This window comes from Vanessa tameamea, chromosome 20 (genome assembly GCF_037043105.1).
Source record: "Vanessa tameamea isolate UH-Manoa-2023 chromosome 20, ilVanTame1 primary haplotype, whole genome shotgun sequence".
In the NCBI taxonomy this organism is placed as follows: domain Eukaryota; kingdom Metazoa; phylum Arthropoda; class Insecta; order Lepidoptera; family Nymphalidae; genus Vanessa; species Vanessa tameamea.
The window spans coordinates 8,182,496-8,203,662 of NC_087328.1; the positions used below are offsets into that span (position 1 = coordinate 8,182,496).

At 32.8% G+C, this 21,167-nt stretch overlaps 2 protein-coding genes across 4 annotated transcripts in view; one reads left to right on the top strand and one right to left on the bottom strand.

Annotated features, from left to right (window-relative positions):
- Window positions 1-2,438, bottom strand: part of LOC113401587 (fibroblast growth factor receptor homolog 1) — a 73,400-nt gene extending 70,962 nt beyond the window's left edge. For 2 of the 3 annotated variants that reach the window (XM_026641555.2, XM_064218001.1), the window contains exon 1: window positions 2,204-2,438. The gene's annotated coding sequence lies outside the window, so the exon portion shown is untranslated. The remainder of the gene's footprint in view (window positions 1-2,203) is intronic. The other variant, XM_026641557.2, reaches the window with a different exon arrangement.
- Window positions 1-21,167, top strand: part of Cv-c (crossveinless c) — a 517,053-nt gene that overhangs the window by 390,298 nt on the left and 105,588 nt on the right. The window lies entirely within an intron of this gene.

Here is a 21,167-nt window from a genome sequence, read left to right on the forward strand (position 1 = left end):
GAAATTCAACCGTTTAAATTTAATTTTAGACAAAATAGATAAATACTATTAATTGTATACAATAAATAAAAGTTAAAACAAACAATTTATCTGTGATAAAATATTTCTTAGTTGCTATTGACAAAAATTCAAACCATACAAAAATCAATAAGAATATCTTTTAGTTTTTCTTATCTAATCAATTTATTAAAACTTACGATAAGTTTTTAATATCATAAAAATTGCTGCATCAAAAACATATTACACAAAAATAATAAAAAAAATACATTACGCCACATACTTATTCCTTACTAAATATAAATATATAATTATTCCTTACTAATAAAAAAACTACCACGTACCAAATATTCCAACCGACCAATTTATTTTCTGAAACATTGATTTCCTCACGACTTTCCCCTCCCAAGTTTAGCACTTGAGCAAACATAGCTTACGATATTCCTTCAAATAAAATCGATAAATATTTAATGTGATACAAACTATTCGTCCATAACTAAATTATGTATTTAGGTTAAAACATACAAAGTCGGTTTATTATCGTATTTACGCGGAACTACAAAAATGTTTGGCTTTTTCATTCGAGCGGAGATATTTCTGTATGTATTCTGTATTCCTTTGATCATTGCTAATGACCGACACAGTTGATAAAGTAGTTATTATGATTTATTCAAACTCTTATACTGTTACGATGCTATAAAATTGATATTGTAAAGGCACTACTGTAGCAAGGCTAAGAAAATGTCCTGAGTGCTGACCTTAAATTGATAATCTTACCGTTAATAACTAAATTGATAAAAACTCTAATGGAATTTAGTAAATAGTCTTATAGACTAAGATCTCCGTTTTCTAAAGATAATATAGGTTAGGTTTAAAGAGACTTTTATTTCCCAAAAATGAATTTAATTCACCTAATATTAGGAAACATATTTAATTAAAAACTTATGTAACTATTTATACAGTGGTACTAATTAATCGGATCTGTAGTATGTGGTTCTTTGATTGTAACTTGAATATAATAATATAGTTTTTAATTTTTATGTTCAAAACTTATTTCACTACGCTGTCGAGGTGGAGACAAATTTTACCGCCGAACACGTGATAGATTGCTAACAGCGTGGAATAAACTCCAATCATGCTTCTCATCAAAGAAGCCTTAGTCAGTGCGTCATTTACAGGCCCATTTTTTTTATCGTATCAAATGATGAATATTCCATTGCTTAGGAAAGTCGATCTCTCTTGTAATGGGACTTGGATTATGATCAGAGCTCAACATGCATTACTGATCGTAGATATAATTAGCAGAATTAGATTCGTTACATGCATTCTGTTTTATTTAATTGTCGCTAATTACACAAAGGTTATTAAATTAAGGACGTGAAAACTTCATTAAGTATTTCTTTTAGGCTCCTAATAGGCTCTCGGGCATCTTGTCTCTTAGTCCAGCTTCGGAATAACCAAAGATAAGCCCGCATATCCCGCAGTAATCTTTGATTAGATTAATAATTATAATAGTTTAACTAATACAATGAACTGTAGTGTAAAAATAAAGCTATTTTAACTTGTCATAATCAGATCAGTTATTTTTAATTTTTTTTTTTAAATAGTCTATTATAACGTATAACTCCAAACAAAAATGAATGTAAACTTCAATCATCTAAATTAAATTAAAGATAAAATTACCAATGGTTCGGAATGTAGATTTCAGCGAAAGTAAACAGGCAAAAAAATCTAAATAATTGCGTAAACAAATTAAATTAAATGTATACAATACATCGTGTATTGAAATCAACAAATGCCAGTGCGTAACTGGCTTTCGTTGATTTCTTTTCAGCAAAATGTTCTTTTACTGTGTAATAAGCCTTATCTATATATTTTTTAATATATTTTAAATATACGCAAATGTAAAACTTACAATACATTATTTTGATATAAAATATAATAGACGTTTAACAAATAATAATATTATAATCTTATATAGAAGACTTTTACCTACAAAACGAGCAAAAAAATATGCACATGTTCCTAGTCATCCCTCTGATTCAATTTTACACACGTGTTTCGAATTCCTCAACCACCAGCGAACCGTTAACAATTACTACGAATATTTCTAGGTAATTCTGAATCATATTTAATATGAAACTAATTATGTTTTCATACACAGACGTTCTATATTTAATTATATCTTAAAATAACACAAATCGACTTACCAGCTTCTGGGAATGAACACAGTTCCCGCGCACACAGAACTTAACAAATTGTCACTGAGTAATCGTCACAGAAACTGAGGTCACAATATTATATAAACACAACACTACAATGTTACTCGAAACGATTCAGTTCAGGCTAAAACGATATCGAGTTAAATTTTCAGGAAAACTCGTTGAAGGTCATACGTCCGCGCAACTCGAAAGTAGAGCTAAAACTGAAGACAATCGGAGCTTTCAGCGTAGCGATGCGCGCGCGCTCCGTTCGTGACAACGCTGAGTGTACGCTATCTCTTTCTTTACTACCGCAAGCTCGCGTTTTGTTTTATTTCCTTCTCATTCTAACCTAATAATGTCTTTGCGTGAAAATTAAGAAAACGCAGCCGACATTCGTATTACGTAATTCGTGTGATTTATTTTGTCTTCTGATTAATACTTTTTATGTTAACGAGTTATATTTTAATGTGAATATATATTCAATGTAACAGGGAAATATATTTTACGTTGAAAGTATTACTAGCTGTTACGGTCGTAGACAAAAGGGTTGCTACAATTAACAATCGCCGATAAAAAATCTTTTCAATATATTTATTGTTAGGTAACAATTTTTTTTTATGTATAATAATCAAGTATATAATAACTTAAAAAAATATATAAATACGCTTATTCGTTTTCTGATTCGTGTCTTTGTTTATACCTAGGTTTTGACTTGCCATGTTTTAACTACCACCATCCACATAAGTGTAGATTTTTTACTTCCAATTTAAATTGAACGACTCAGAAAATACTATTGAAAATAGGTTAAATAAAACGATTTATGATGTTCAATAATATTGAGTAATATTATAGTGATTGAGAAAAAATTGTAAATATATTTGTGACAAATCAGCTAGTTTTCTACCATTACATTTTTTTTTAATTATGGCAAAGGTTTTAAAACAACATAATAACATAACATAATCAGCCTGTAAATTTCCCACTGCTGGGCTAAGGACTCCTCTCCCGTTGAGGAGAAGGTATGGAGCATATTCCACCACGCTGCTCCAATGCGGGTTGGTGGAATAAACATGTGGCAGAATTTCGTTGAAATTACACACATGCAGGTTTCCTCACGATGTTTTCCTTCACCGCCGAGCACGAGATGAATTATAAACACAAATTAAGCACATGAAAATTCAGTGGTGCCTGCCTGGGTTTGAACCCGAAATCATCGGTTAAGATGCACGCGTTCTAACCACTGGGCCATCTCGGCTATAATATATAAAACAACGTACTAACTTATTTCTTTTTTTTCTGTTTCTTCTGTATGTATTATTGCGTCCATTATTATTTTTTGTAAATGTTTGCATTGTAAATGTTATATTTAATTAAATATATTAATGAACCGAGAACTACAAGTAGACAGAGTGCGGTTTTTCAACAAGAGATTCCGGGTTTGATTCCTTACTTAGTGTAGTCACGTGCTTATTTTTGTTTATATTCATCTCATGCTCGGCGATGAAGTAAAACATCGTTAGGACACCTTCATATACCTTCATACGGGTATAATCACATGATTGCCCACCGACCGGCACTAATATTGACCTCCTTGACAAAGACAGAAACGTTGATCTTTTATTTTAATCCTCATTATAAATAATTGTATTAAATGTAATGCTTCAGAATGTAGATTTCATCGTGAGGAACCAGCAAGAAACTCAGTAGTTACTATGTTCAAACATTTTAAATACAAAGTTATGATAATCAAATACAATGAAATTATATGTGTTCCCGTTTGAAGGGTGAGCGAGCCAGTGTAACTATGGGCGCAGGGGAAATAACATCTTAGTTCCCAAGGTTGATGGCGCATTAACGATATAAGGAATGGTTAGTATTTCTTACATCACCAATGTCTTATGGGAGTGGTGACCACCATAAAAAAACATGCCTAGAAGTCAAAAACTCATTTATGTAATTTTGTGTTGCGTATATACATACCTTATTTATTAATGTTCTTTTAAGAAACTACTTAAATATATTGGCGAAGTTAAAAATATATACGAGTGTTTTATTACAGTCATTCATTGTAATATCGATATAATTTTACAAACGATATTATGAGAATTAAGAAATATTAACTAGGAAATGAATTTCCTTCACGCTGTTCTGAGAAAATAAATTTTACGTCTATTTCATACTCCATCTCCCCGTAGTCGTTCATACTTCCTGATTCATCAGAAACTATGAGTTTGTATAATATATTGTTCGCAATCAATAAAATATATACAGTTATAGCTTAGACCGATGAGTTAGTTTAGTTTGCAGTGACTGTTATCAGTAAGTGCGGTCGCGAGTTTGACTATAAAAAGATTCGATATTCGAGTTCAAAAACCATCTACTAAGAAGTATCAATATAAACTTTGTAATTGCAGAGGATTTTTAGTATCATATGTTTATTTATGTATTCGTTTTCGAAGTCAAATAAAAATATATACGCGATACAGACAATCAAATCTTCATGGTTTTTCTGTTTGACCTAAAGGTTGACTGGAAGGAAGGAAGTCCGCCTTTTGTCCCATTAACTTTATGGTGGTCAATAAAGCATTTAAATAAATAAATAAATAAAATGGGCGTACAGACGGTCAATTTTCAGAATCAATAATAGAAATTGCTATTAAGAACTATTAAATAAACTCATACCGTCTAAGATTACTCGTACATATAATGTACTTCCAATCGTAATACAGCAATCAGCAATTTATCCGCCAACTATTTTTGGAAAACAAATATAGCTAAATATTGTAGGTATACATATATAAATAGCATATAGGAATATGTCAGTGTGTATTATTTCGTGTAATAAATACACTCGCACACATACAGTATAATCACGTCTATATTAGTTATAGTTAAATATTCCTCACACAAGCGATTTTCATGTATGCACATCTATTTACACTTCTAATATATGTATTGAATGTCCCAACTATAAATATAAACACATAGATTTATTGAATTTCGTCGAAACGTGACGTGAAAAGTTTTATTTATGACATGTACACTGAAATACATGAACTATTTTATACGGCATTAACGAGAAACTGTTATATACGACAAAAAATAAATGATCTAACCGATGAAGCATGAAAACTGCACTAGAACCTGGGAAAGGGTACTTACCTTGTTTTGATTCTTCATCTAATTTAGCCATATGATTAATCTCCTATCCCTTCTTATAAAAAATGGTTTTTAGTAACTAATGAAGATATCTTTATCTAAACAAACGCGTAGAAACATACAATCATATCATCTTTATAATTTAAAAAAAGGTCTTTTGCAATTATAATAATATCAACTAACTACAAATATCATGAAATTAAATACGATAAACTAATAAGAAGTACATCCATGTATGACTTTTATCTAGATCAAGGGATACAATTTCTACATAGTTTAAGAACTATTCAGAAACTTTAGAGGGATGTAAGTCTAGTTAGCAATGACAAAGTTAACGGTTGTATTTTGTTAAATATTTGCAAACGTAACTACCTCGATGAAGTAGATGCTTTGTGCCCATAGGTACCACTATAAAATAACAATGTTTAATGTTGTTGTGTTTCGGATTGAAGAGGGATTGAGCCTGTATAAATACAAGGGACACAACGACTTAGATTCCGAGGTTGATGGCATCAGTGATGTGAGTAATGTTTATAATTTCTAACAGTGCCAATGTCTTTGGACGGTGATGGTGGTGGTTGGGCAATGGTGGCGGTGGTAACGACTTATCAGGTAGCCCCTATTTCTGTCCGCCGTATCTTATACTGAAAATATAGTATTTTAATGTCATTTAATAAAATAATATTATAATAAAATACAATATTTAATAAAATAGATTTCGGCCCTTGCCGTTATTTCAAAGGGGTACTAGCAATCTACCACGTAGCCACTTCATAAATTTCTTGACAGAAAAACCAAACAACTCGACGTTCTGACCTTATCAATTAGTTATTTATCTTTTAGCTTTTATTTCATATTATAACTTCTTAATTAATAGATCCTTTTTGATCCATCCATGTTATATTATTTAATTTTTTTCGAAAACGTGTTTAGAATTAGAACAGAATTAATTTCAGAAAAAAAATTTAAACCCAAATCAAATTATATAATTATATTTTTTAATTTCTTCAAACGTATAATTCACTTCCTTAAGGGCACGCGTCACGGCGTACACAGGAAACGGATACTTGTGGCCATAGATCGTGGAACAAATTCGTTGCCAATGATTGGCTCTCGATTGATTGATGAATGTGGGGTTCAGTTTAAAATATATTGACTTTTATGGCATGCGCGTGCGCAACGCTACGACATTTTTAAGTATAGACTTAAAATAGTATAGCTATACCGGTTGTTAACTCATGATTTTTTTTTAATTTGTAATTCGCATCGTAAATTCAACATTCAAAATAAAAATACATTTATTTTCGCAGCTTTCGTGATCGGGTCACTGAACTCTAAAATAATTGAATCTCGACTGTTTTCATTGAGTAGATTCGAAGAAACAATACTGGCATATACCACTACTAACAAAAACATAAAAAGTTAAGTTTAAAACGGATATACGACACTTAAAAAAGTTAGGTTACGAAATACAATATTAAGTCACTCCACAAATAGCGCAACGATTGTGCCCATTCGAATATTACGTTGAACGAAATGTTTAAATTTATTACAAGAAAATTAACACGTTCAAATACACGAAGCATACTGATAGATTAATCGGTATTGATTAACGTACACGGATATATCGAAACGATTAAAAGAGCACGCCCATTACTCGTATCGACAATCGTAATAAATGTATTCCTTTCATGAACGCCTATATTTATCAATCGGGTTTACAGATTAGTATCAAATTTTATATTTGTATGAGGATTGGGTCATTGTAAAATTTATTTCGTATTATGTTACGTAATGTAAACGTAACTGGTATTTATTTTCGTTTATCTTTTAAAAATGATAATATTCTATGTTCAGAGAACACCACTGCTCATAGACATTGGTGCTGTAAGAAATAGTCATAACATTTAATATTATAATATATAATTTAAATTCACAATAATTGAGCGAAACAATACAAGAAGACGCAATTTTGAACAAAAAAATAATATATATATATATATATATATATATATATATATATATGTGTGTGAGAATAAACATGTGCTCCATTGTATCAACTTAATAAGATATTCGAAAATTTTTCAAGATAAATTTCTTTGTATATATGTAGGGAGTAATCTAAACATAGCTGGGTCTAGACCCAGAGGGCGACCAAAGACGAGATGGATAGATGTAGTCAAAAAAGATCTAAGTTCCCGTAATATCTTCGATGAGGACACGTTCGATAAAGCGAAGCGAAGCAGAAAAATTATAAAGGAAGCCCACACCATCGGATGGAAATAATAAATGCCACGGAAAGAGAGGGAGTGAGAGTAGGGGGTAAACTCCAGAAGTAATGGGCCAATTAAAAAAGTAATCACTTATAGAAAGCCACATTATTCTTAAGTACGTCTCGCAAATTAATTAAGTTATCACAATGTCTGTCTAACAACTCGCAAAGAAATATGTACTCTTTAAACATAATATCTCTAGAAGGTACCAGATACCACATTTTGCAACGAAAAAATCGTTCGCTAACAAATGGGCTTTCGGATAACCGGCTGTGACAATAGAGTTGACCTTTATTATCTTATAAATTGTACCCATGCAAAACCGGGGCGGATCGCTAGTAACGTTATAAAATAAAAAGATTTCGACGAATAAAGAACGAAATAAGTTTGACGTGACCGATCGCGTCCACCGAATTGCTTGCACATTTCTATTTCGTTTTTTAAATAACATAATCAGCCTGTAAATTTCCCACTGCTGGGCTAAGGCCTCCTCTCCCGTTGAGGAGAAGGTATGGAGCATATTCCACCACGCTGCTCCAATGCGGGTTGGTAGAATACACATGTGGCAGAATTTCATTGAAATTAGACACATGCAGGTTTCCTCACGATGTTTTCCTTCACCGCCGAGCACGAGATGAATTATAAACAAATTAAGCACATGTAAATTCAGTGGTGCCTGCCTGGGTTTGAACCCGAAATCATCGGTTAAGATGCACGCGTTCTAACCACTGGGCCATCTCGGCTCTGCTTTTTAAATAAAACGCAAATATTCTATAAAATAATTATAGTATCGGCAATTTATAAATAGAACGTCTTCGAGATACAATCAGTATGACACATCTACACCTCCGCTATATATTAAAGTTGAGTAGTGTGTCACCCACGCAGTCACTACATTCTGCATTTATCACCTTGTTTCGATTATTTATTGTTTGTAAAAAAATTGGCCGTCACATTTATATTATGAAAGGGTTTCTTTATTTCTCTGACCGATAACAACAACTACTAAACAAAAACGATTGAATCGAGTGACATGCCCTTTCATATTTTGACAATTGACATGCGACCTTATTAATAAACACTGTATATTATATACATCTATATACATATAGTCTCATTGTTCTTGTATCTATATATCCCAAAGTCCTAGATTTAAATCCAGGGTGCGGTCAATGATATTGGGATCAAGCAATTCTCAGTAGTTTTTTTTTTTTATTTTAGTTAATTTAGTAGGCAGATGCGCAAATGGGCCACCTGATGGTAAGTGGTCACCACCCTCTGTATGAAATATTAACTATTCCTTACATCGCCAATACGCAACCAACCTTAGAGCTTAGATGTTATGTCCTTGTGCCAGTAGTTACACTGGCTCTCTCACCCTTCAAACCCTAACATAACAATACTAAATATTGCTGCTGATGGTAGAATATAGGATGGTACCTACCCAGACGGGTTAGCAAATAACCGTACCACCAAGAAAATTATTACAAACTAACATTAATTTCCATTCTTCTGCTTCTGAGACCACGTAAAGCCGTTGGTCCTGTGCCTGAAATTTCATTCATTCGTCGTCCGATTATGAGAGTAAAATAAAATGGATTCTGTAAAAGTGCCCGTATATGTATTTACGAATTGCAACGACCAGCAACGCACCTGCAAGCCCCCGGTGTTTCATATTTCCATGGGCCGAGGAACTTTCCATTACATGAGCCTTTTGCTCCTCTGCCACCTATGACATAAAATAAAATACTATATCTTCTACGTAGGCGAAAACTCCGTAACTCGACGAGTTCTCTCTTTCTGTCATCAAAATTAGTATGTATGTATAAATCTTACCACTGCTGTTTAAGTATTTTCCAACCAATCAATTAAATTGAAATTTTGCAAACAATTTCCATCCTGATAATGCAATGATGTATAGGTTTTACTTGGTGGTAGATCTTTGTGCAGGCCGTCTGTGTATCTTATTTTATTGCCGAACAGCAATACTTAGTATTTCTGTGTTCCAGTGTTTAGAGCGAGTGAGCCAGTGCCAGTAACTTTGGTTCAAGTGACAACTTCTCAGTCACAAAGATGCTGGCGCATTGATGATGTAAGAGATGGTAAATTAACAATAGGTACTAATGCCGATGTTAAAAAAAAGAAATTTCTGTATATTTATATATATATATATATATATATATATATAATGCATATATATATATATATATATATATATATATTATATAAAGAAATTTCTTTTTTTTTTTTCTTTTGAAATCGTAACTATCAATTAATTGTTATGGATGGTTCCCTGGTCTTAAACATTATTAAAATTCAGAGCTGTACTCAAAACTTTTAATTCAAGTCTATTCGTAATAGTTAAATTAATTTACTTCTAAATTATCGAATTATTTATTTACAAAGGATATTTATACACCATACAGTTATTTTTTCAGTTACCTTATAGTTCGGAATTTCCGCCTAACGGTGCGTTCCTAACTTGGCTGTAGCAGCCCTGTAGGTTATGGAATGCGCTTATTCAAGATTTATGACGTTCAATACGAGATCTAGATGTCAATGAACATTGTTTTGTTGCTTGGACTTCCGAGACCGATAGAATCAAATTCACATTTACGTTATGATAGATTTATTATTGCTAATAAATCAAGGGACAATATTGTGAATTGAAAATGTATTTTATAGTCGCTTTCGTTAACAAGGGTGACCATGATATGAGGATGGCAATCGAGTTACATCGTGAATTGTAAACTTTCAATTGCGAAGATTCGTTGATGCGTCGTGAATATTATGTAATTGTCAAATGTATATATATTTTTTATTTGTAATTGAAATATATTGATATAAAGTAATTACCTTAAAATGGGAACCATGGAACCGTGACCTGTTAGTGTCGCAAAGAAACTACGGAGCTTATATATTTGTATATATTTGTGAGTAAATCAAGATATATAAATATGCACTCGTGCGAAGCCGGGTATTATAGATTACTTTACATTGAGTGTAAATGAGTTATTTTTTACTCAACTAATACAAATAAATACAGATAATAAAATTTATATTAATTGTCACATTTAAAGAGAAATGAGAATATTCCTTATTTCTAATGGTTTCCCTAATCCAGCTATGATTGTTTTCTTAATATACATATACGTTATATTAGTCGTGTTAAATAACTTCAATGATGATGCACTATTGTTGTTGAATTAAACGGTTTCTTTAGTCTAGTTATATTTATAACAGTTAAGTTTTGAAAGATAGGCAGAAAAATCAGCGATGTACAAGTGGTCACTGATGTGATTGTGCAATAAGTAGAATACATTTAAATTTAACAGCTTGTATATATCCTACTGAAAAAAGGCCCCCTTTACTCTTTCGGAGATATATTTAAGTTTATTACTGCACGCTATTTCAATGGGGTTTAATGCAAATTATAATACAATTTCAATCTAATAATGCAGACTGGCAAACGGATCATCTGATGGTACGTGGTCACCACCATTTAAACATTGGCTCTGTAATAAATATAATCCGCCAACTACAATGACAACAACTTAGTAACATTGGTGGTGTACCAAACCAAACAACAACAATACTATTGCTAGTATCACTCTTAAAATATGCAATGAGTGGTCGGTGGTGGTTAAGTGGTAGTAAAAGCTTTGCAAAAGAGTAGTCATCATCATCACGTTTGGGGTTTTTATATTTTTTGTCATATATGGCCATCTGATGGTATATGGTCACCACTACCCTTAAACATAGGCACTGTAAGACATCCTTCACTTTCCTCATCAACACGCCATCAATCTTGAGAACTAAAATTTTATGTCTCCTGAAAACCAAACAACAACAATACTAAATAAGTATTATTCTTAAAATATACTATTAGTAGTTAGTGGTAGTTTAGCTTAATAAAAGGACAGTTTCTATTATCCGCGTTTGGGATTAAATATTTTCTAAATGGTCGTATTGCATTCCCGATAGCATTATCCTTCACCCGACGTCAGATCGAAGCAAGCGGCTCTGTTTGATTATTTTATTCAGAAGCAGTAGAGCCGGATACGCAGCATCCCCAAACAAATATCCTAACTAATACGTATATATTAATCTTTTTACAACGATGTCTCGACACGCATAGGAAATACAAGCTCAAGGAAACGATTAATTGTTAAAAAGTGCTTTGAACGGCGCGTGCGCATCCGTCCGCTGAGAGTTGTATCCAGTTTTTTCCAAATCCGAATTTAGAAACTTTTTTTTGGCTAGCTATCCGTCGGTTGAAATAGTTAAGGCCAATTCTTAACGATGTCCTGCGGATCGGTTAATATGGAATCAGTATTTATTAAAAAATATGTATTTACTATAAGTACATATGTATAACACACTCAAAGAAAAAGCAAATAAATCATTAAACTATTATGTTCTTATTAAATAATCGACATGAAAAAGAATACTTTCTACAATTTACTGTTAATTTTAAACCAATTTTGTTTGTATATATAGTTATAGCTAAGGAAATACTTTCGGGTGTATGTCGGGGTAATACACTAGACACAAACAGCCCCAGAAAGTGTTAAACGAGTATAAACAATGGTTTACGGCTTATACCCAGTTAATTAAGCTGTATTTTAATATAACACTTAATATCAATAAAACTATAATATTAAAGTCCATCTCCATACAATGTATACATGTCAAAAGTTCCCGATACATTGTGACAGACAGACAGGCGCGTACCGTAGGAAGTCATTAGTAACGCGCTATGCGGACGCTACTAGCTACTGTGTATGGTCGACAGAAAAATATTTTTAATACTTCAAGCAAATAACATTCTTATATGCATTTTTATACAATCTAAAATCGTATTTCTGTCGCAACGATGACCTATCTAGTAGCAGATTAAATTTTAGATTCAACATCCCTTACGTCCTTAGCAACTTTAGCATAAAGTTCAAAATAGTGTGTATATAATCGAAGCTATGATTTCTAATTTTAAAATTGCTTTGCAATGTTGGTCTTTATTCGGAATGTATAGAGTTGAAACTTCTGTGTATGTTATATTGATACTAAAGTTTGGAAATGTGCACTTATTAAGGGTAATTGGTTATAAAATAGTTATAAAGTCGTTAACACTAGCTGCCTATAATCATATTTCTCACGTTACCATTACTAGAAATTATATGAAATGTGGGCAATTTAAATCTCACATACATTCCTAATGAGACTGTGGTTAAATTATCAAAAAAACTATTCATCATAGTACAATTATCACAACGAATTTATTTCTATAGTTATTCTATAGCCGAATATCCAAATTCTATTTGAAAGATTAGCCAGTGTAACAAGGAAGAGGAATATCAAAATATATCAGTCTAGATAGCAACGTATGACATAATTTTTTTTTCCTTAAAGTAAGTAAATTCTACAGAGTCAATTTTTTTTAAAACAATACGAGAGAAATATTTTCTCTTCATATCTTATTGAGCTTTTCATTGATGTCGACGTATTAGAAATATAAGTAACCTGCTGTACAAAACATATATAAAGATCAAAATAATGAATTTTTCGCCCATAAAGCTTTTTATCCGTTTCTTGCCTTTACCAGCGCGTTTATTTTTCAAATATGTTGACCTCTAACTACTTAGATTCTTAATAATTCCCTTCATGTGAAAAAAAAAAGATATAAAAATGGAGAGAGATAGAGGATGAAAGAGGATTATATCACCCAAAGGTAGCCCGTCCGTCCGTACGTCGTAACCTTTACTAATATGCACTGGTATTGAAAGAAACACATAGCCCACTTATGGCACTTTTAATACACCTACAACCGTGGAATCTAACCTGTTTTTTTCTTTATATTTACGCCTATGGTTACACTGGCTCACTCACCAACTTATGTCACCATTGTTGAACCAAGATTTGCAATTAAAAGGTTTAAAAAGGGAAATCAATCCTCGATCAATATCTCGACAATCCGTTTTGTTTCACCATTTTTATTTCGTAACGTCAAAAACCTATTGAACTATGACTCTCTCCAAGTTCACAGTTAAAAACCCCACCCACGTGACACGTAGACACAATGATATCGTTATCAACAATGTAACACATTAGTCTTAATGTATAACCGTTAACTTTAATTACATCCACGTCGTTTTGTTTCTATGCTCGCAGAAATTGATTGACAGTTACCGCTATCTGTTGGGCTTAGTTTTATAAATCGGTTTGTGTCTTGCGCACATATCTTACGTTATACTTACCTCAATATCTTACGCTATACTTACGAAGTATTGGTGCGGAACAGCTATCAGCTATTTGTAACGTATGAGTTTGAATTTAATTTTCTATTACCTTTTAGAGAACAACGGGGATAAACCAGATTTAGTTTAAAATAGGAGACATTTTTGCTAACCTGTTAATACATTTCCAAATAGTGTAAGATATTGATGTACGGGAATACCCGGAAGACTTTACGGGAGGCAAAAGACTCTAGTCCAGGCAAGAACCACTGAAGTTTGTGGCGTTTCATTTTTGTTTATAAACGATCTTGCTGCTGGTGAAGAAAACGTCATAAAGTTGAATGAATTGGATTACATTCAAACTGTGATTTTTCTGAACGATTTTTTTTTGGTTAGTGCTAGTCTACAAAAATCACTCAGTATCTCACTCATGCCTTTTTGAATTTCGAATTACACTAACACGCTTACATTCGTCTCTCATATCAATTTATATATAGATAAAAATTAAATAAACCTTCATGAACATTGTTTAAATGTTCCATTAATCCGATTCAATGACTCCATTAACTAAGACTGACAAATTAGTTGATAATAATTAATAAAACTGACCTTCTTCAGCAACGACTTTTAATAGATTTTAATAACTAATTAAATGGTTAGGCCATTATCATTCAAACCTTGAAACAGAACGATGTTATCAATAAAAGATCATCCAATACATTTATTAAGACACATTATGGCATTGTACGCATTGCATAACTGTGAGTAATACGTTTGTATGCAGGACTGGTGTGCAATCGATCACCAGTTTAAGGCTCGACCTTGTGTCAATGTAAAGTTAATTTTTAGAACCTATAATAACTTTTTACATTAGCAGCCTGTAAATTTCCCACTGCTCGGCTAAGGCCTCCTCTCACTTTGAGGAGAAGGTTTTGGATCATATTCCACCACGCTGCTCTAATACGGGTTGGTGGAATACACATGTGGCAGAATTTCGTTGAAATTAGACACATGCAGGTTTCCTCACGATGTTTTCCTTCAATGCCGAGCACGAGATGAATTATAAACACAAATTAAGCACATGAAAATCCAGTGGTACCTGCCTGGGTTTGCACCCGAAATCATCGGTTAAGATGCACGCGTTCTAACCACTGGGCCATCTCGGCTAATAACTTTTAACACTCTTTATTTTTTAATTCTAATTATGTAACAGCCTGTAGATTCAAGTTATGTAACAGCCTGTACATTTCCCACAAAAATTTTGATAGTGTTACTGTCTGCTAAGGTATCACGCAGGCACGCTAAAATATCTTTGCTTTCTAATTGATGAACCATGATCTCTCTTCTGAGGAGAATTAATATGCTAATCACCAAGTCCAATAATCTTCGTAGTTTAACTTTGTTATAGACTTGTACAAGCTTTTATTTTGACGTCTTAAAATTTGTCTCAAAGCATACACATGTTAGGGTGTACGCAAATGCCCTTAACTAAGGGCACACATCATAATATAAAGCGCGGTCGCGCGAGATATTGACCTAATTTTAACTAACATGACTGGAGTAATGGTGGATTGATATGTGACAAATTACATCCGTCAAATACATTGTTTCAACGTGATCTTTTTTATTCACGCTGCCCTCCACTGCAAAAATGAAAAGCTTGCTGCGGTTTGAATTCGTAAATCTTCGATTAGATATAGATTTATTCATTCCCCTCCCCTCTCCTATAAATTATTATAAGCGTGTGACGTTCGTGTTTACAAGATGTCGCAGTGTGCGTGAGACCACTAAAATATCTGTACACGTATTATAATCCGTTGATGTGACATCGCTGGAAGACCTCCTCTTAAGCTGCTTCAATTCACATATGGCAAAAATACAACAGAAAAAACAGTAACCTACATTTTCAGGTTGCAGATTTCATTCAACACCGAGCAATTCAATGACACTTATACAAACACGTAAATCTTTGCTTAAGAATTTCTATTCTCAGATCAACTTTATTTTAATTTATCGTAAAGGTAAATCTAATGGCATACTAATATATTAAGCTTATGCTATTCTATATTGAGCTATATCTATCATCAGATAAGTTGACAAACATAATAAACCAAAACAGTGTTATCAGTACAAATAAACATTAATAACTGCGCTAATTTGAAAGAGGAGTTATTAAATTTCTCAACATTTGACAAAACTGACCTTAAATTAATTCTTTAGTAAATTGATTGTATTTTTTTTTTTCATGTAATTTTAATCAGTTAAGAGCACTGAAATCGAACAAAACTATGCCGATCTTATAAATAGAATGTTTTTTAAACATCGATTATTTTATCACAAAATTTGTAAACAGAACATAATTTACGAAAGACGTCTCGATTTTTAAATGAAATCGATATGGAACACGAATTATAATTAAAACAAACATGAACCAGTACATGGAAAATTCGAGAAAATGTATATTGAATTTGTCGCGGCTATTTCTGTGGACGAGGAAAAGGAAATGGGTCATAAGAGCGATGTAAGATGTCTCGGTACACTGACAATGTTACTAATGATCACTTTAAATGTATGCAAGGAATATGTGAGAAAGAGAACACACATAAATAAGGGGTCGTAGCCAATTTATGGATATTTTTCTGTTAGTAGAAATTTTGAGGATACTCTTTACATTTAAACGTTTTCAATGTAATATTAAATGTAAAGAAATTGCTCGTTGAATTGCAAAAAAAATGAGCCGAGATGGCCCAGTGGTTAGAACGCGTACATTTTAACCGATGATTTCGGGTTCAAACCCAGGCAAGCACCACTGAATTTACATGTGCTTAATTTGTTTATAATTCACCTCGTGCTCGGCGGTGAAGGAAAACCTGCATGTGTCTAATTTCAATGAAATTATGCCACATGTGTATTCCACCAACCCGCATTGGAGCAGCGTGGTGGAATATGCTCCAAACCTTCTCCTCCAAGGAAGAGGAGGCCTTAGCCCAGCAGTGGGAAATTTACAGGCTGTTAATGTTGCAATTCGAATCGATAGTAACGTAGTAAAGGAGGACTCAAAAGTGCTATAAAAGCCTTGTTAGATAAAATGTATATTGATTGTGTTCGACTTAAATTATAAAAGTATGAAATACCTGTTGGCCTTTAGATTTACAATTTAGCCAATTTACTAAACCACCGTTCAACCAACAACCTAAATGTATCATCCGTTAATAGAATAGGGTAATTTACTTTAGACTCTTCTAATAAACGACAATAATTTTAAATTGACATATTTGCTGTTCTTATTTGAAACAGTAATATTATACGATTTAAAGTTTGCAACAGTTTAAAAAAAAAAGCAACAACAATTCGGAAGGATTTATATATTTAATATACATTCTATGGCCTCTTCGAGGAAATAATGAAATCGATACTTCAAAATCAAAATCAAAATATACTTTATTCAAGTAGGCTTTTACAAGCACTTTTGAATCGTCTTTAACTATATTATATTAAGTTAAGCCACCACCGGTTTGGAATGTATATTCTACCAAGAACCCCAGAACCGGCAAGAAACCCAGAAGTTACTCTTTTTCAACATCTAAAAATACAGTCGTTTTAGTTAAATACAATTAATTATATATGTATGTTATATATCCTGCCTGGAAGTCAACAAGCATTAACTCCACGCTTTTTTATGATCTATATAATCTTGTATCGAATAGTATGCCTTCTTTGCCAATGTATTTTTTCACAAGTGATTTGAATTTATGAAACGGCAAAGTTAAAAATGTCTGCGGAATTTTATTATAGAAACGGATACCCTGCCCCAAGAATGATTTATTGACTTCGCGAAGTCGGAAACATGGCGTTATAAGCTTATCCTTACTTCTTGTGCACATACAATGATTATCACTTATTTTATCAAAGTGATCAATGCTTCTGTGAATGTACATAATATTTTTTTAAATTTATTGTGACGCAACAGTGAGTATTCCTACTTGGAATCATCAAATATCGAAACATGCAAAATTTCGCATTTTCAAATATACAATAAAAGCAAAATCAAAACACGCTATGTCTGAGCAAGGACATATGGTAAGATTAGTCGGCCACTGATGCACTGCCAAATGTATAGTTCTATATTGTTATGTCCCATTGTGCTTCTAATGAATCGATTTAGATCACATACGATTGAAGATATAATAATTGTTTGACACTAAATAAGCTGATGAATTCCGATTAGCTTGAGCCTGCCTTCTTCTAATTTTCTACTGTAAGTTTTTCGAATACAGAAGAACAAGGTCTAAAGTTCACATACATAACATAAACAGCCTGTAAATTTCCCACTGCTGGGCTAAGGCCTCCTCTCCTTTTTTTGAGGAGAAGGTATGGAGCATATTCTACCACGCTGCTCCAATGCGGGTTGGTGGAATACACATGTGGCAGAATTTCGTTGAAATTAGACACATGCAGGTTTCCTCACGATGTTTTCCTTCACTGTCGAGCACGAGATGAATTATAAACACAAAGTGGTGCCTGCCTGAGTTTGAAACCGGAATCATCGGTTAAGATGCACGCGTTCTAACCACTGGGCCATATCGGCTCTAAAGTTTAATTAATTATAATAAACGTCAATGCAAAAAGGGACAGTACAAAGGGATATTAATATTAGTACTGACTATATTGTAAGCAAACTCAAAGCTATTCTTATATGACAAAACGAAAATACTTGCTTTGCTAACCTTTCTAATACCACACCTAAGAAATTACGATAATTTCAGCCTTGTAAGAAATATTTTAGAGGTTGTATATTTAGGATAATATTAAAAACTTAAAGATATAAACACAGCTGTCTAATGTTTGTAGGAATTAGGTCAGATAAGATTTAACCATATCATTTAATTTAATAAATTTGCTAATAAAATTCAATTATCAAATATCTAGAACAGATTTATGACATAAACAATTAAGATCTTATTTAATGAATTATAAATAATGGAACTCATTTATAATAATCAATTATTAATGATAATTGTTTATTATAAATAAGATTTGATAGCTTAATTAATTATTCCAAGTTTCAATGAGAAACTAGTAGATCAGAGAAGTGAGAACAAAATCAAAATATTCTTTGTGCATGTAGGCTCATAAACGCACTTTTGAATCGTCATGTCACAGAGTGGAAAATGTAAAGCTATCACCGGTACGGATTTTTTTTGATATGTGATAAGTGATTTTAGTTTTTGAATAGGCCATTTCAGTAGTTTACTAACTCATTTAAAATACTAACGAGTGCATAATGCCAGGTCAGAGCTAAGAAAACCTCATCGGGTTTGATTTTATAATGTTGTAGCTGTTGGCCCAACTGACCGTTACGTTTGAAATTTTAATCTCATTTAGTCCAAATGACGTCCAACGTGAGACTGTCTCCTGTCCGATCGTATCTGGCTCAAAGCATGTTTGGCGGAGAACGCTTCTGCTCTTCTCTCCTCGTCTACTCCTAGCATAATGCTTGATGATGTCCATATCACGTAGCAGGAAAATTGAATTACGCGCTTAGTGACGTAATTAGTGGACGCTCCATAGAGAATAACTTCCATTTTCAAAATACTTGTTACGCATACTATACGACGATATTGACGTCATGCACGACAGTGAAAGAGCAAATAATTTGAAAATATACGACGTGATTTTATTTGTTTCGATGTAATCAATTTTATTTTATATGACAGTTCTTCCGTTAAACCGTCTTTACGTACAGCATCGTCTATCCGCCGCACGCTTTGCTTATTCTCCGATTCGTCAATTTCGCATTCAATCCGAGTATATTATTAAGGTTTTATCTAAAATACGAATCTCGAATTACCGACGTTTCGCGAAACGATTGAATACTAAAATCAATAACAATGGCCATCGATATTTTTATAATTTTGGGCATCGGACTATTTTTACAACCGGATATTTTTATAAATACGTTTTATAGATCATTGTTGCTGAAAGTTTATGAACAATAAACAGAAGCTTTCATTTCAACATCTGAATCACTGATCATCACACATACCATTATCAGAATTGAAATATATTACACTGAGTTCACTTTAATAAAGGAAACTGATTCTAAATATCCCACTGCTGGGTTTAGTCGATCTAAATGTGCGGCAAATTTTCATAATAGACACGCTGAGCTTAGAATTAAAAATACAAATAAGGGATATGAAAGCTCAGAGGTGCTTGTCCGTGCTTTAAATCGCAAATGCATTCTAACCACTGGGCCATATATGACATGGGCCGGATTTAGAGGAGGGTAACCGGGGCAACTGACCTGGGGCCTCCACAAAAGAGGGGGCCCCACAATTGTTTAGGTATCTAGATATAATCAAATTATAGTAATAATATAATATTGTAGAATTGCTGTTTTAAACGTTACTGATACAAAGAGTAAACAAATTACAAATATAAACAAACATTACTGATAGAAATGAATTTCATAAAATTAATTTATAAAAAAAATAACTAGGGAGCCCCCACTTCTCTGTTACCCCAGGACCTCCAGACCTGTAAAATGCGGCCCTGTATATGGCCAATGGGCTATTACTATTATGAATGAAATAGAAAGAAAGAAACATTTATCTAATACAGCACACTTTGCAGGTATTGTATATATAAAAACAGTCAATATTAAAAAAGGAATCTTAATATTATCATAAAAACATAAAGGTAAAACAAACAATTGTGATTTTAGAAATCAATAGAAATATTCTACAACAAGAAACTCGAAACTCATCGCAGATTCTTTCGCCGGTTCTTCGGGTTAGACGACCTCCGTGGTCGAGTAGTGTGTACACCGGTTTTCATGGGTACGCCACTCCGAGGTCTCGGGTTCGATTCCCAGCCGAGTCGACATAGAAAAAGTTCATTAGTTTTCTATGTTGTCTTGGGTCTGGGTGTTTGTGGTACCGTCGTTACTTCTGATTTTCCATAACACAAGTGCTTTAGCTACTTACATTGGGATCAGAGTATTGTATGTGATGTTGTCCAATTTGTATTTGTATTGTATTCTCAGCTCACAGTATTTTCTTTTCCGAACAGGTGGTAGTGTTTCATTTGACTATCAATACGTAAGTGTAATGCTTCTACTTATATTGGATAAAGAAATTGGAGTTTTGAGTTTGAAAGCGTATTATCCTTAATAATATTTCAAAATTTCAGTGAGTTACAGAATAGCACGGCAACTTAAAGACATTTAAAATTAACAATAAATTATTAACAGTATCTTTTTATATTTGATGAAGCGATTCTGACACTAAATACCCATG